The sequence below is a fragment of the Pongo pygmaeus genome, chromosome 23 (genome assembly GCF_028885625.2).
Source record: "Pongo pygmaeus isolate AG05252 chromosome 23, NHGRI_mPonPyg2-v2.0_pri, whole genome shotgun sequence".
NCBI classification, from domain to species: Eukaryota; Metazoa; Chordata; class Mammalia; order Primates; family Hominidae; genus Pongo; species Pongo pygmaeus.
Window position 1 is genome coordinate 39,889,764 of NC_085931.1, and position 12,675 is coordinate 39,902,438.

The 12,675-nt window shown below is 45.7% G+C and overlaps 1 protein-coding gene across 6 annotated transcripts in view; it reads left to right on the forward strand.

Moving 5' to 3' along the window:
• Positions 1-12,675, forward strand: part of ZNRF3 (zinc and ring finger 3) — a 263,907-nt gene that overhangs the window by 196,250 nt on the left and 54,982 nt on the right. The window lies entirely within an intron of this gene.

Consider the following 12,675-nt stretch of genomic DNA (forward strand, 5'->3'; position numbering starts at 1 on the left):
AGTGGTACTGACTGGATATCTTTTATATTCTCAAAAGCTGCCATTCTAGGTACCATGGGGAGAGAGCTGGGGCAAAAAACTGCCCTGGTTCCTAATCTCTTGAGGCTCTCTTGAGAAATCCAGGAGAGAGAAGGGGTGGTTTTGAAGCAGGGTGCTAGAGAGGGGAGACTTTCCAGACTTAAAGTAGCCCCTGCCAGTGTCTTCTGAAAGACCTTTGGCTCCAGGTACCCTCAACAGGTCTAATCTATTTGTGGTTTTTGCATCCCTCTTGTCTTCTGAATAACTTCAAGTCACTTGTCAAGTTCTCCTGCCCTTTAGTTGGAAAAAATAACCCCACAGGAATTATTAGCTGTTTGCTTTACAGTTCACAAAGTTGAATCCAGGTGTTTTAGGTGGCTCAGGCCCTGATACTTCATCATTTAAATAATTGGCCAGAGCTGCTTAGTGGTGGTAGGAGAGCAATGACCCCCTTGAGAATATTTTAGTGTTTTCCTAGGAGAAATGCCAGCTACATCTACAGGGTAGGAACAGTGCTTTCCTTGTAGGTGTTACGCTCCTAATACAACATTTTCTCCTGTACTTTAACTGCTGCTATGCAGGAATCGGCTCCTTGGCTTCATTTGCTTTGCCCCGGTCTGGTGGGGCTCCATCTTTGTGTCTCTCGCATCTATAAATGGGTTGGAACAGGGATCACAGGGTCACCCTATAGTTCTCCCATGGTTTAGTGGTGGGGAAACTTGCTGAAGTCACTCGGAGAACCCAACTATTTCCTCCTCTGCCTGGAACAACCATGTAGTGGTTTTACTTGGAGAGTTTTGTATGATTTGGCCTGCTGGCCCGTGATGCCAGGGGGAATAGAAAACCCTAGGCATATATTGAATCATTAAATGCTTCTTAAGTTTATTCACTCACCAAATATTTATTGGATGCAGGGGCCCAGAAGCTGAGCGTGTGGTTCTGCCTGCTTGCAAACAGCAGCCCCCACGTTTCTCTGGAGAGGCTGGTGGTGGGCAGCATTTGCACATGGTTAGTCATTGCAGTTTGGCTTTGAGTTTACACCTGAATAAAATCATTAGTACAGAAGCTTGGGCCAAAGAAAGACAGTTTTGCATTTGTTTAAAGCCTGGGCCAGTGTAGGAGGTGCGATGAGTCAAGATCTCTCTTCCTCCCTCTCTTGCTCTCCTGCCGCCCCTCTCTCTTTCTCTCATCGTCTTCTTAAAGTGTGGTTGTTCTCAGTCTCAATTTCATTAACTTTGACAACTGTGTTTTCTTGTTTACTGAGCCCCCAGGGGCTGGTAGCAAAAAAAAATAGGTTAAAGGAAGGCAAAGTTATCCCCTTGGGCAGCTTAGTCCCTGCAGAATTCATGATTTTCCATCCATTTCTTGGCTCTGAAGAAGCAGGCAGTGGACAGAGGCAGAAAAGGCATAGGAGGAAAATAGCCAAGCTAGCTTGGGGGTGGGAGCTCCTTCCTGTGGATGTTGAAACTTGTTGAAAACCCACGAAGGGAGGACTCTGTCCGCTGCAGGCAGGCCAGGCATTCGGAAAAGCCTGTGGGAGAAGAGGGGTGGCCTAGACACAGGCTAACCCCCTCCCCAGCACCCACCCTCTTCACCCACCCGCCCACTTACAGACAATGCCACAGGGTGAAACCTTGAAATAAGAGAGGATGTCCTAAATTAAAACACGTAAATGCCTCTCTAAGAGTTCAAATAAAATTTCATTTTAAAAGCAAAAGACATAAACTTGTCACCTCAGTTTATTACTGAGTGCTTTTGAACTTTTCAGAAAAGAACTCTATAAACTCATGAGAGAAATATGATTTATGATCCCCTCCTTCTCTTCTTTTCCATTCTGTGGGAGGAGGTACAGTCAGGATCAGCTAGGGAGGCAGTGTTGGGATGAGGGCAAGACCCCACAGGGGAGCAGCAGGCCAGGGTGCCAGGCCAGGCCCTGCCTCAGACCAGGCATGGGCGCATCTCTCCAGCTTTCTGAGCCTCTTTCTTGTACTTAATGTGGAGAGGCTGTTCTGGGTTCCTTGCTCTTCTAATATTTTGAGCTTCTGTATCATATTTAAAATCTTTCTTTGATATTCTAGTTTGGAGAGATTCTAGTTACAGCATTGAAAAACAGGCTTTCTTACCTGTGGCAGCTTAAGTCCTAAGAAGTTAAAATAGAATGAAATTGACATTTCTTAGAGTTTGCTATTAAGTAAGGGTCTTGGCCAGGCATGGTGGCTCACACTTGTAATCCCAGCACTTTGGTAGGCTGTGGCAGGCAGATCACTTGAGGCCAGGAGTTTGAAACCAGCCTGGCCAATATGGTGAAATCCCATCTCTACTAAAAATACAAAATTAGCTGGGAGTGGTGGCACGCACCTGTAGTTCCATCTGTTTGGGAGTCTGAGGCAGGAGAATCGCGGGAGGTGGAGGTTGGAGTGTGCTGTGATCACACCACTGTACTCTAGGCTGGGCGACAGAGGAAGACCCTGTCTCCAGTCAGTCAATCAGTTAATCAATCAATCAATCAATGTAAGGGTCTTAAACCATCCCCAAAGCAAAGGAGTCTATGTTTATGTTCCTGGCATCTTAACCCTCCAATTCAATCAGTGTTTATTAAGCATCTTATAGAGCTAAGAATTTTGAAGGTTGACTGTAATAGCTTTACCTGTGGAGAGTCTCATGGCAGGGAATGTGAGAGGTGCTGGCATTTCTAGCAAAGCCTGGTTGGCCCTGATTCTGTAACTCAAGGCAGAATAAATGCCCCATAACCACCACCCCATGTTAGAGAAGATTCTTAGGGAGAGGTTTGGAAAACAGCATGGGCCAGGCGTGGTGGCTCACGCCTGTAATCCTAATACTGTGGGAGGCTGAGGCGCGCCGATTGCATGAGCTCAGGGATTTGAGACCAGCCTGGGCAACATGGCAAAACACCATCTCTACAAAAAACACAAAAATTAGCCAGTCATGGTGGCGCATGCCTATGGTTTCAGCTACTTGGGAGGCTGAGGTGGGAGGATTGCTTGAGCCCAGGAGGTCAAGGCTGCAGTGAGCTGAGATTGTGCCACTGCCCTCTAGCCTGGCCAACAGAGAGACCCTCTCTCTCAAAAAAAAAAAAGAAGAACAGTATGGTCAATAGGCATGGCCTTAGCTCTCTCCAAGGCTTAATAGTACAATGTGGGGAAATTAAGAAAAAGACAAGAAAGGGAGTTTCATGTCACAGAGACCCAGCCTTGGCTGACTGACCTTGGAAAGGGTACTTCATTCAGTTCTTGGTGCATTCTCCTCTGTGCAGCAGGGCTAATGCTGCCTTTGTCATTGTAGTGGGGGCTCTGCGAGATGCTTGTGGAGCACTTAGCTCAGAGCCTGGCTTATGGGAAATGTTGGATGACCATGTAGAAGTCAGCCATCACGTGTTGGGTGCTCGCCGAGTGCTGAGAGCTTTACCTATAGTGTCTCCTTTAATTAAGGCTAATTTGAGATCCTATCCAGATTCCCGTTTTACCATAAGCAAATCGAGTCCTAGAGAGTTCTCTACATAACCTGAGATTGAACAGCTCACAAGAGCCAAGATCTGAAATAAGACCCTTCTGCTTCATCAATGTTGGTTTCTTCTCTTTGCCTCCTTTTGTCTTCGCCAGTTTTTCTAGATAAAAATCAAATGCTCACCTGGGCACGGTGGCTCACACCTATAATCTCAACACTTTGAGAGGCTGAGTCAGGAGAGCTGCTTGAGGCCAGAAGTTCAAGACCAGTTTGGGCAACATAGTGAGACCTCCTGTCCACAAAAGAATAAAAAAATAATAACAATAAGCTGGGCATGGTGGCACGGGCCTGTAGTACTAGCTACTTGGGAGGCTGAGGCAAGAGGATCGCTTGAGCCAAGGAGTTCGAGCCTGCAGTGAGGCATGATCATGCCACTGCACTCTAGCCTGGGATATAGAGTGAGACCCTGTCTCTCTCCCTCTTCTCCCCAACCCCCAGCGCCGGCCCCGCACACCCACCCCCTCAACCCCGGAAAAAAGAAAAAGAAATCAGATGCCTTTTAGTAGTCAAAGCCTTGGTTAAAACTGTTAGTTCCACATAATAGAAACTCAGCCTGAGCTCTGTTGAGCAGAAAGAGGAATTTGCTCTGAAGATTCTGGGCTATGTCACAGAACCCATGACAGGGGTGCTGCTGCCGTTCCACAGCACCTGACTCCAGGACTTGGATGCCAGCGGCCCCCTCCTCGAGTCTTCTCCATCCATGCATCTGCTTTATTCTCTCACTCTCCATTTGGTAGGAGACACAGTCCCCCAGTCTCCCTGGGCATGAACTCTCTGGATTTTGAGTCTGAAAAATTCCAGAAAAGGGATTCATTGGCCCATCTGGGATCAGGGGCTCACACTTAGGCTAGTCAGCTGTGCCCTGGGGGCTGTACTGCCATAGGTGGGGAGCAAGGGGAAGATGTATTCTCCAGAAGAGAGCTGGTGGGGGGCAGTGCTGGGCTGCCATCCTCATAGCAGGCCCCTGCAGTCACTAAGTCATGTATGTGATCATGAGCTTGTGGGTGATGTCCTCAGTCTATCCTGAGTCATTCAGAGAAGGTTCAGTTGGAAGGAACTCATGGTCTATATGTACTACATAGAATCAAATCCTCTTCTTCCCCTGAACACAGAGAGTGATTGTGGTGAGTGAAAAGTGAGTCCACGTGGACTGGAGGAGTTGGGCAGGTTTTACAGAGTGGGGGTTGTGTAAGACAGAGGTACGAGGAGACAGGATGAGGTAGGAAAAGAATCTCCAGAACAGAGCAGAAGAAAAGGGAGCAAGATGTTCTTTAAGGAGCATTGAAAGCTGCTGCAGAAGGAAGAGGCTGTCAAGTTAGAGTTTGGTCTTCATTCTCTAAAGAGCTGGGAGCCACTGAAGGCTTCTGACAAAAGAGCAGGTGTTGTAGGATCTGTATTCTGGGAATGTTCACTTGGCAGTGGCATCTATTCTGGTTGGAGAGAGATCAAGTTACCCTGCTACTAGATGTTTTGAGGAACCCAGTGGACCCAGGCATCTATTATTTTAAATGCTTTAGTGGAGCTCAAGCCCGTGAAATTACTGAGGGCTCTTCATGTTTGCCGTCTCTCCTTTCTGTTTGCACATTTAAGCAAATGTGAAATGTAGGAGCAACATGTCCAATAGCATGGGAAGGTGGAAAACTATGTTGAAAGGGAGGAGAGCTGGTTTTTAATCCTGGCTCTTCTGATAAGCAGCAGGGAAACCAAGGTATGAGGGGTGGATGGAAAATTGAACCATATGGTCAGCCCACTAACCCACGTCCAGCCCTCAGTGTCTTGGGAACTTCTTTGCAAAGCACAAATACAGACTCTGGTAACCAAAATGACCAGAAGACAGAGAACAGAGTCAAAGGAACCTTGACTTTTCAAAGTGATTGGGAGAGGGGGAGCATGTAAGGGTTAAGACTTGGGTTTAGTCATCATACTAACACAGGTTTCAACCCCAGTTCTAACCCTTTTCTGAGACAGGATTTTGCTCTGTTGCCCAGGCTGGAGTGCAATGGCACGATCATGGCTCACTTCAGCCTCAAACTCCCGGGCTCAAGTAATCCTCCCACTTCAGCCTCCCAAGTAGCTGGGACTACAGGTGTGTGCCACCACGCTTAGCTAGTTTTTAATTTTTTTGTAGAGACAGAGTCTCAATATATTACCCAGGCAACAGGCTCCTAGACTCAAGCGATCCTCCTGCCTCCCAAAGTGCTGGGATTACAGGCATGAGCCACCGCACTCAGCCCCAAGCCTTCTAAGCTCTGTGAGCTCCTGCAGTCACTTAACCCCTCTGCGTGTTTAGATGGGAATAGCCCCTAAAAGAGATAATGTATATCAAGTGTTGATCACATTCCTGGCACAAGCAAAAGCACTAAACCAAGTGGTGACTCTTATTGTCCATCTTCTCTTCCTTTCTCTCTCCCTCCCTTACTGTCCTTCAGTTCCTTTCTTTTTTTTTTTTTTTTTTTTTTTTTTGAGATGGAATTTCACTCTTGTTGCCCAGGCTGGAGTGCAATGAATGGCGTGATCTTGGCTCACTGCAACCTCCTCCTCCCAGGTTCAAGCAATTGTCCTGCCTCAGCCTCCTGAGTAGCTGGGATTACAGGCATGCACCGCCACGCCTGGATAATTTATTCTATATTTTTTATTTTCAGTAGAGACGGGGTTTCTCCATGGTGGTCGGGCTGGTCTCAAACTCCCAACCTCAGGTGATCCGCCCACCTCAGCCTCCCAAAGTGCTGGAGCCACGGCTCCCGGCTCCTTCATTCCTTTTATCACTCAAAGTGGTATTACTTAAGGAGTCAAATCCGTAGAGACAGAAAGTAGAATGGTGGTTGCTGGGGTGAGGTAAGGGGCAAGGGGAGTTGTTTAATGGGTATGAAGCTTCCATTCGAGAAGATGAAAAAGTACTGGAGATGAGTGGTGGTCGTGGTTGGATGACAACGTGAATATGCTTAATGCCACTGAACTGTGCACTTAAAAATGATTGCAGTGGCAAATTTCATGTTATGTATATTTTACCACAGTTAAAAAACAATGGTATTACTTAAATCATTTCATAATATATGGAAGTTGAGAGCAGTGGGTATAAAAAAAAATAAGCAATTTTTTTCCTTAAGTGATGGAGCATAGTTGCTCCAGGAAAGAAGTGGTGACTGATGTTACTGAATCCTGGGGCAAAGCAAACCCTGCATCCCATAGAATGTTATGCCCAATCTAGGAGTGTTCTGGACAATCTAGGTACAATGAGGACAGAGACCAAACCCTTCTTTGTGCATCAGGATGCCCTGGGGAAATTTTCTACTTGCTTTCGAAGAACAACTCCCAAAATAGAGAATTTGAGGGAAGGGAAGACAGATTTTTATTTGTTATCCTCTCTTCATGACAAAGTGGATGGAGGACAGGAAAATCAAACTAATTGAAATCCAAGGCCGGGCGGGGTGGCTCACGCCTGTAATCCCAGCACTTTGGGAGGCCGAGGCGGGGGTGGATCATGAGGTCAGGAGATCCAGACCATCCTGGCTAACACGGTGAAACCGCATCTCTACTAAAAATACAAAAAAATTAGCCGGGTGTGGTGGCGGGCGCCTGTAATCCCAGCTACTCAGGAGGCTGAGGCAGGAGAATGGCGTGAACCCAGGAGCTTGCAGTGAGCTGAGATCGCGCCACTGCACTCCAATCTGAGCGACAGAGCGAGAATCCGTCTCAAAAAAAAAGAAGAAGAAATCCAAAGATGTTTGAATTTCTTCACTAAATATCAGCCAGAACCTGATATGTACCACAGTGATGGAGTGTGGTTGGTACTTAAAGGAAAAAGAACTCAGGAAGAATCCAGGAAGGGGGCAGTCACCTTATGATGATGAATGGGTTTTGCCAAACCTCTCAGAATTCGGGTTTTTGTTTTCTGACCATTGTCTCACTGAGTTCTCTGATGAAAGTCAGAGCTCGTAAAATTACAGTGTAGGTGTTAATCTAGCACAGCAGTTCTCAAGTGTGGCTGGGGGCTGGTGGGGATTCTCAAGGTCTTTTCTAGGGGCACCCACAGGATCAAAACTGCCGCCTTTTTTTTTTTTCCAAGACAGGATCTCACTCTGTCACCCAGGCTAGAGTGCAGCGACACTGTCTTGGCTCACTGCAACCTCTGTGCCCCATTCTCAGGTGATCCTCCCACCTCAGCCACCCAAGTAGCTGTGACTATAGGCACATGCCACAATGCCCAGCTAATTTTTCTATTTTTAATAGAGATGTGGTTTCGCCATGTTGCCCAGACTGGTCTTGAACTCCAGGGCTCAAGCAATTCACCTTCCTTGGCCTCCCAAAGTGCTGGGATTACAGGCGTGAGCCACTGCACCTGGCCAAAACTGTTTTCATGTAATATTATTTTGAAATCATTTTTATTTTTTTGAGGCAGGGTCTTACTGTGTTGCCCAGGCTGGTCTCAAACTCCTGGCTTCAAGCCATCCTCCTGCCTTAGCCTCCCAAGGTGCTGGGATTATAGGCATCAGCCACTGTTCCCAGCCTGTTTTCATGGTAATATTGAAGTGACATTTGCCCTTTTCACTCTTATTCTCTCACAAATGTATGGTGCGGTTTCCCAGAGACATCCTTGTGTGTAGTGACTTCATCACTCTGACAACTATTGGAATGTGTGCTTGCATATTCTGTGTTTTAAAGATTTCTCAGATTATAATTCCTAATTGGGTAAATATCAATAGATATAACCGAATCAGAAGTTCTTGGGGTTCTTATCATTTTTGAGAATGTGAAAGGAGACCTGTAATCTGAATTCATTGAGCTGGCATTATGGCCCCACTGTAAAGATCATCTCAGAGAGCTTAGCTGGGTTAGAGAAACCCTTTTATGAAATTAGTGGAAATGAACAGAAACTAGAGGACAATACAGGGAGTAAAGGTGAACTATTCTGTTCTGCAGTACTGGGGCCTAAAGAATGTTGGTTCTGAAGTGTTAGCAATTTGAGTAAAACCAATGGGTTGCAGTTTTCCACATTTAATAACAAACAACCAGACAGTGAATTTGAAGAACTTCAGCGAAGAAGATCTGAATATCTTTGCTGCTTGCATTGGGATATAACCTTCAACCTTGACGTAGAGCAGGGCTTACCTGGATGGGTCTTTACTTGAGACAGGAACTTGGGTAAAGCTACAGAGTTTTTTACAAGCCATGTAGATATTGTGGGGATGAGGGGCCTTATCCTTCCACATGCCATTCTCATTTGGGGTTTTGATCACAGATACGTATTTCCTGGGATACCTGAGTGCCCTGGGCTTTAACCCAAGTCTGGCTTAGCACTCCTGAGTGGTGAGATTCTCAACTTAAGAGGGACGGTTGGGCCGGAATCCTTGGGTCTGATTTGCTGTGGGAAGGGGAAGAGGCTAACTGTCCCATGGACCTGGTCGCAGCTGTTCCACATCATAGGTCTTGGCCTCACCAGGCCTTCTCTGGTCAGTGAAACAAGTAGGTATTTGTCATGTACCTGAGCACGGGGCATACTGACTATTGCTTATTGCCATGGCATCCCTGGAAGCACGCTGCAACTATTTGGGACTGACTGGTATCGTACCTTCCCTGGTCCTCTTATCACATTGTTTCCAAACGGGGGCAATTTTCACCCCAGGGGATACTTGGCAATGTCTGGAAACATTTTTGGTCTTCAAAAATGTCAGGGTTCAGGGGTGGGAGTGGGGGTGCTTACTGGTATCTAGTGGAGTTCCCCTTCCTCCTTCATTCCTTTCTCTGCCCCATTGCCTGCCATGAACAACAGGTTCCTGGTAGCCTTTGTGCTATGGTTCTGTTGGGAATTGGTGCTCTGGCACATTCCTCTCTCCATCTGAGGATAGTGAAGAGCCTAGATCTTAAAGCTGAACAGCCGAGGTGCAAGTGATTGTTCTGTTCAGTAACAGCTGGGTTACTTTGGGCTGTTTAACCTCTCTGCCTCTGTTTCTCCATACCGCCTCTGTAAAGTGAATTCTGATAATTTAAAAAAGAATAAAGTGTCTGGGTACAGTGGCTCACACCTATAATCCCAGCACTTTGGGAGGCGAGAGGATGACTTGAAGTCAGGAGTTCCAGACCAGCCTGGGCAACAAGCAAGAACTCATTTCAACAAAAAAACAAAAAAACAAAAAAATTAGCTGGGTGTGGTGGCACACACTGTAGTCTCAGCTACTCAGAAGGTTAACATGGGAGGATCATTTGAGCCCAGGAGTTCATGGCTATAGTGAGCTATAATCACACAACTGAGAGTGAGACCCTGGCTTTTAACAACAACAACAAAAAGTATGGCCCAGGCACTGTGGCTCACGCCTGTAATGCTAGCACTTTGGGAGGCTGAGGCGAGCGGATCACCTGAGGTCAGGAGTCCGAGACCAGCCTGGCCAACATGGTGAAACCTCGTCTCTACTAAAAATACATAAATTAGCCGGGCATGGTGGCAGGCGCCTATAATCCCAGCTACTCGGGAGGCTGAGGCAGGAGAATTGCTGGAATCAGAGAGGCAAAGGTTGCAGTGAGCCAAGATCGCACCCCTGCATTCCAGCCTGGGCGACAGAGCGAGACTCCGTCTAAAAAAAAAAAGTATGTAAAGTTCTTGGAATATGTGAATACTCAACAAATATCACTATCAATTTCTAAACATACTGCTACCAAGCAGATGGAAGTCCCTTTTCTAAGGTGAGCAAGATGGGTTTCTTGTTGAGGAGGAAGTTTGGAAAGCTCTTCATATTTATTTTAAGGAGCACTTGGGTAGCTATCTCCTACATTTGATTTAAAACGGATGCAAGCAAGAAACTTAGTAAAGGAAATCAGATCGGAAAGAAAAGATTGGCATGATGTAAGTGGAAAAACTCGGAATACAAGTTTTCTTCTAAGGTCATATGTATGATTTGAAAGTCACAAAATTTTAATTTGATGCTTTTCATCTACACCTAAATCTTCCATGAACCTCGTGGTTTAAAAGGCTACATTAAGCACAATACTTTTAAAAAACTAGATCAGAGACATTTTTAGCTATAAAAGCCTAACTGAAACCATTATTTGAGATCCTCTGGGAGGCTTAAGAGAGTTTTGAAGATAGAGTGAGTGAACAGAACAAATAATGTGTCTGTCAAGCCGAGGAGCACAGGCAGCTGGCCACCTCCCAGGACTGGGGGAAGCCTAGCTCTAGACACTCCTCCCTGCCACTGTCCCCATCCATTGAACCAGGCTCTTGATGCAACAAGGGTCACAAATGAGGCTAAATCAGAGAACTAGAGATGGTATGACTGGCCAGCTGAAAAGCCCATCAAAAATAGCTACTGAAGCCGGGTGCGGTAGCTCATGTCTGTAATCCCAACACTTTGGGAGGCAGAGGTGGGTGGATCACTTGAGGTCAGGAGTTTGAAACCAGCCTGGCCAACATGGTGAAACCTCATCTCTAATAAAAATACAAAAAAAAAAAAAAAAAAATTAGCCAGGCATGGTGGCGGGTGCCTGTAATCCCAGCTACTAAGAAGGCTGAGGCAGGAGAATTGCTTGAACCCGGGAGGCGGAGGTTGCAGTGAGCCGAGATGGTGCCACTGCACTTCAGCCTGGGCGACAGAACAAGACTCTGTCTCAAAAAAAAAAAAAAGCTACTGAAAAAAAATTAGCCGGGCATGGTTAGCTACTTGGGAGTCTGAGGTGGGATGATCACTTGAGGCTGCAATGAGCTATGATTGTGCCACTGTACTCTAGTCTGGGTGATAGAGCGAGACCCCTGACTCTCAAAGAAAGCTACTGAACTTGTCTACTTTTGAGAGGCCATTTTGAAGGACAGAGGAAGTACCAGTATCAGGTCAGTTGGCCAGAATCTCTCATTCCTGGAGACAAGCCCAAAAGTCCCATCTGCTTTTTGTTCTCAAATAGAGAGGCCTCATATACATCTGGCCATGCACATACGTTATGTCAGCCACAACAGTGGGCAGTCACTCGAGTGCGTTTCAGGTTGCTGGGGCTACCATGACAGTGACTGCACGTGATTGGTTTTCTGTCTACCAAGCTCCCAGAAAACCTGGACATTTCTAGAGTTCCCTCTCCCTCTCAGTGTACGTGTATAGCACCTGTGCAGGACAGCACCACACCCCTAGCCTCGGCGACATAAATTCTCACTGAGTTAGAGACAGAAGGAAAGGGGATGGCAGAGAAAGCTTGTCTGAGCCTTGGTCACAAGACCTCAGACTGCAGAGAAGTGCAATTACTTTTCTTCTGTCCTTTGTGTTTCCAAAAGCACCATATTTTATGTGATAAAAGGTACGGGGGACCATTCTGCTTTCGTGATGTTGTTTTCCAAATCAAGCATCAGGTTCTGTGGTCTGACTAATGGTTTTTGTGCTGAGTATTAAGTTTGAGACAGTCTAAACAATTCCTTTAGGGGTACTGAAATACTTTAAATTTTGCATCATTTTTGCTAGTTATAAAAATAATAAAAGAGTTTCAACACATTCCAGTTGTTCTAAGCACTGTTGGATTAAATAAAATTCTGGTCAGCCTGAAGAACGTGGGCTATTTCTTGTGCTATATATAAAGGTATGTGGCCTTTACTATTTCACATTAACCTGTTGCTAGAGGTTTTCACAAATGTATCAATTCACAAAAGAACCTCAGAGAAAAGAATGTGAAATATGCTAGGAATTTTTGTTACCTTGGCTTGATTTTTAGAAGTTAAATTTTAAAATGTTTTAGCTTTAGAAGCTTCTTTTTTCATTTCTTTGTAAACATAGTCATTTTCTTGGTGTTTTCTAATTTTTTAAGTTTTAATTGATGAAATCTTAACATCTTTTAGAACCTAATTGTAAAGGTATAGTTACAATTTACAATTTATAGCATCAACTTAATTTTACTGTTTCAGTTACTGTATTATTCCATTTGCATTACTCTAAGGAATACCTGAGACTGGGAAATTTATAAAGAAAGAGGTTGAATTGGCTTATGGTTCTGCAAGGTGTACAGGAAGTGTGTTCCCAGCATCTGGTTCTAGTGAGGGCCTCAGGAAGCTTACAATCACCACAGAAGGCAAAGGGGGAGCTGGTGTATCACATGGTGAGAGTGGGAGTGAGATGGGGGTGGGATGCTACTAGGCTGGGGTGCAGTGGTGCAACCACGGCTCAC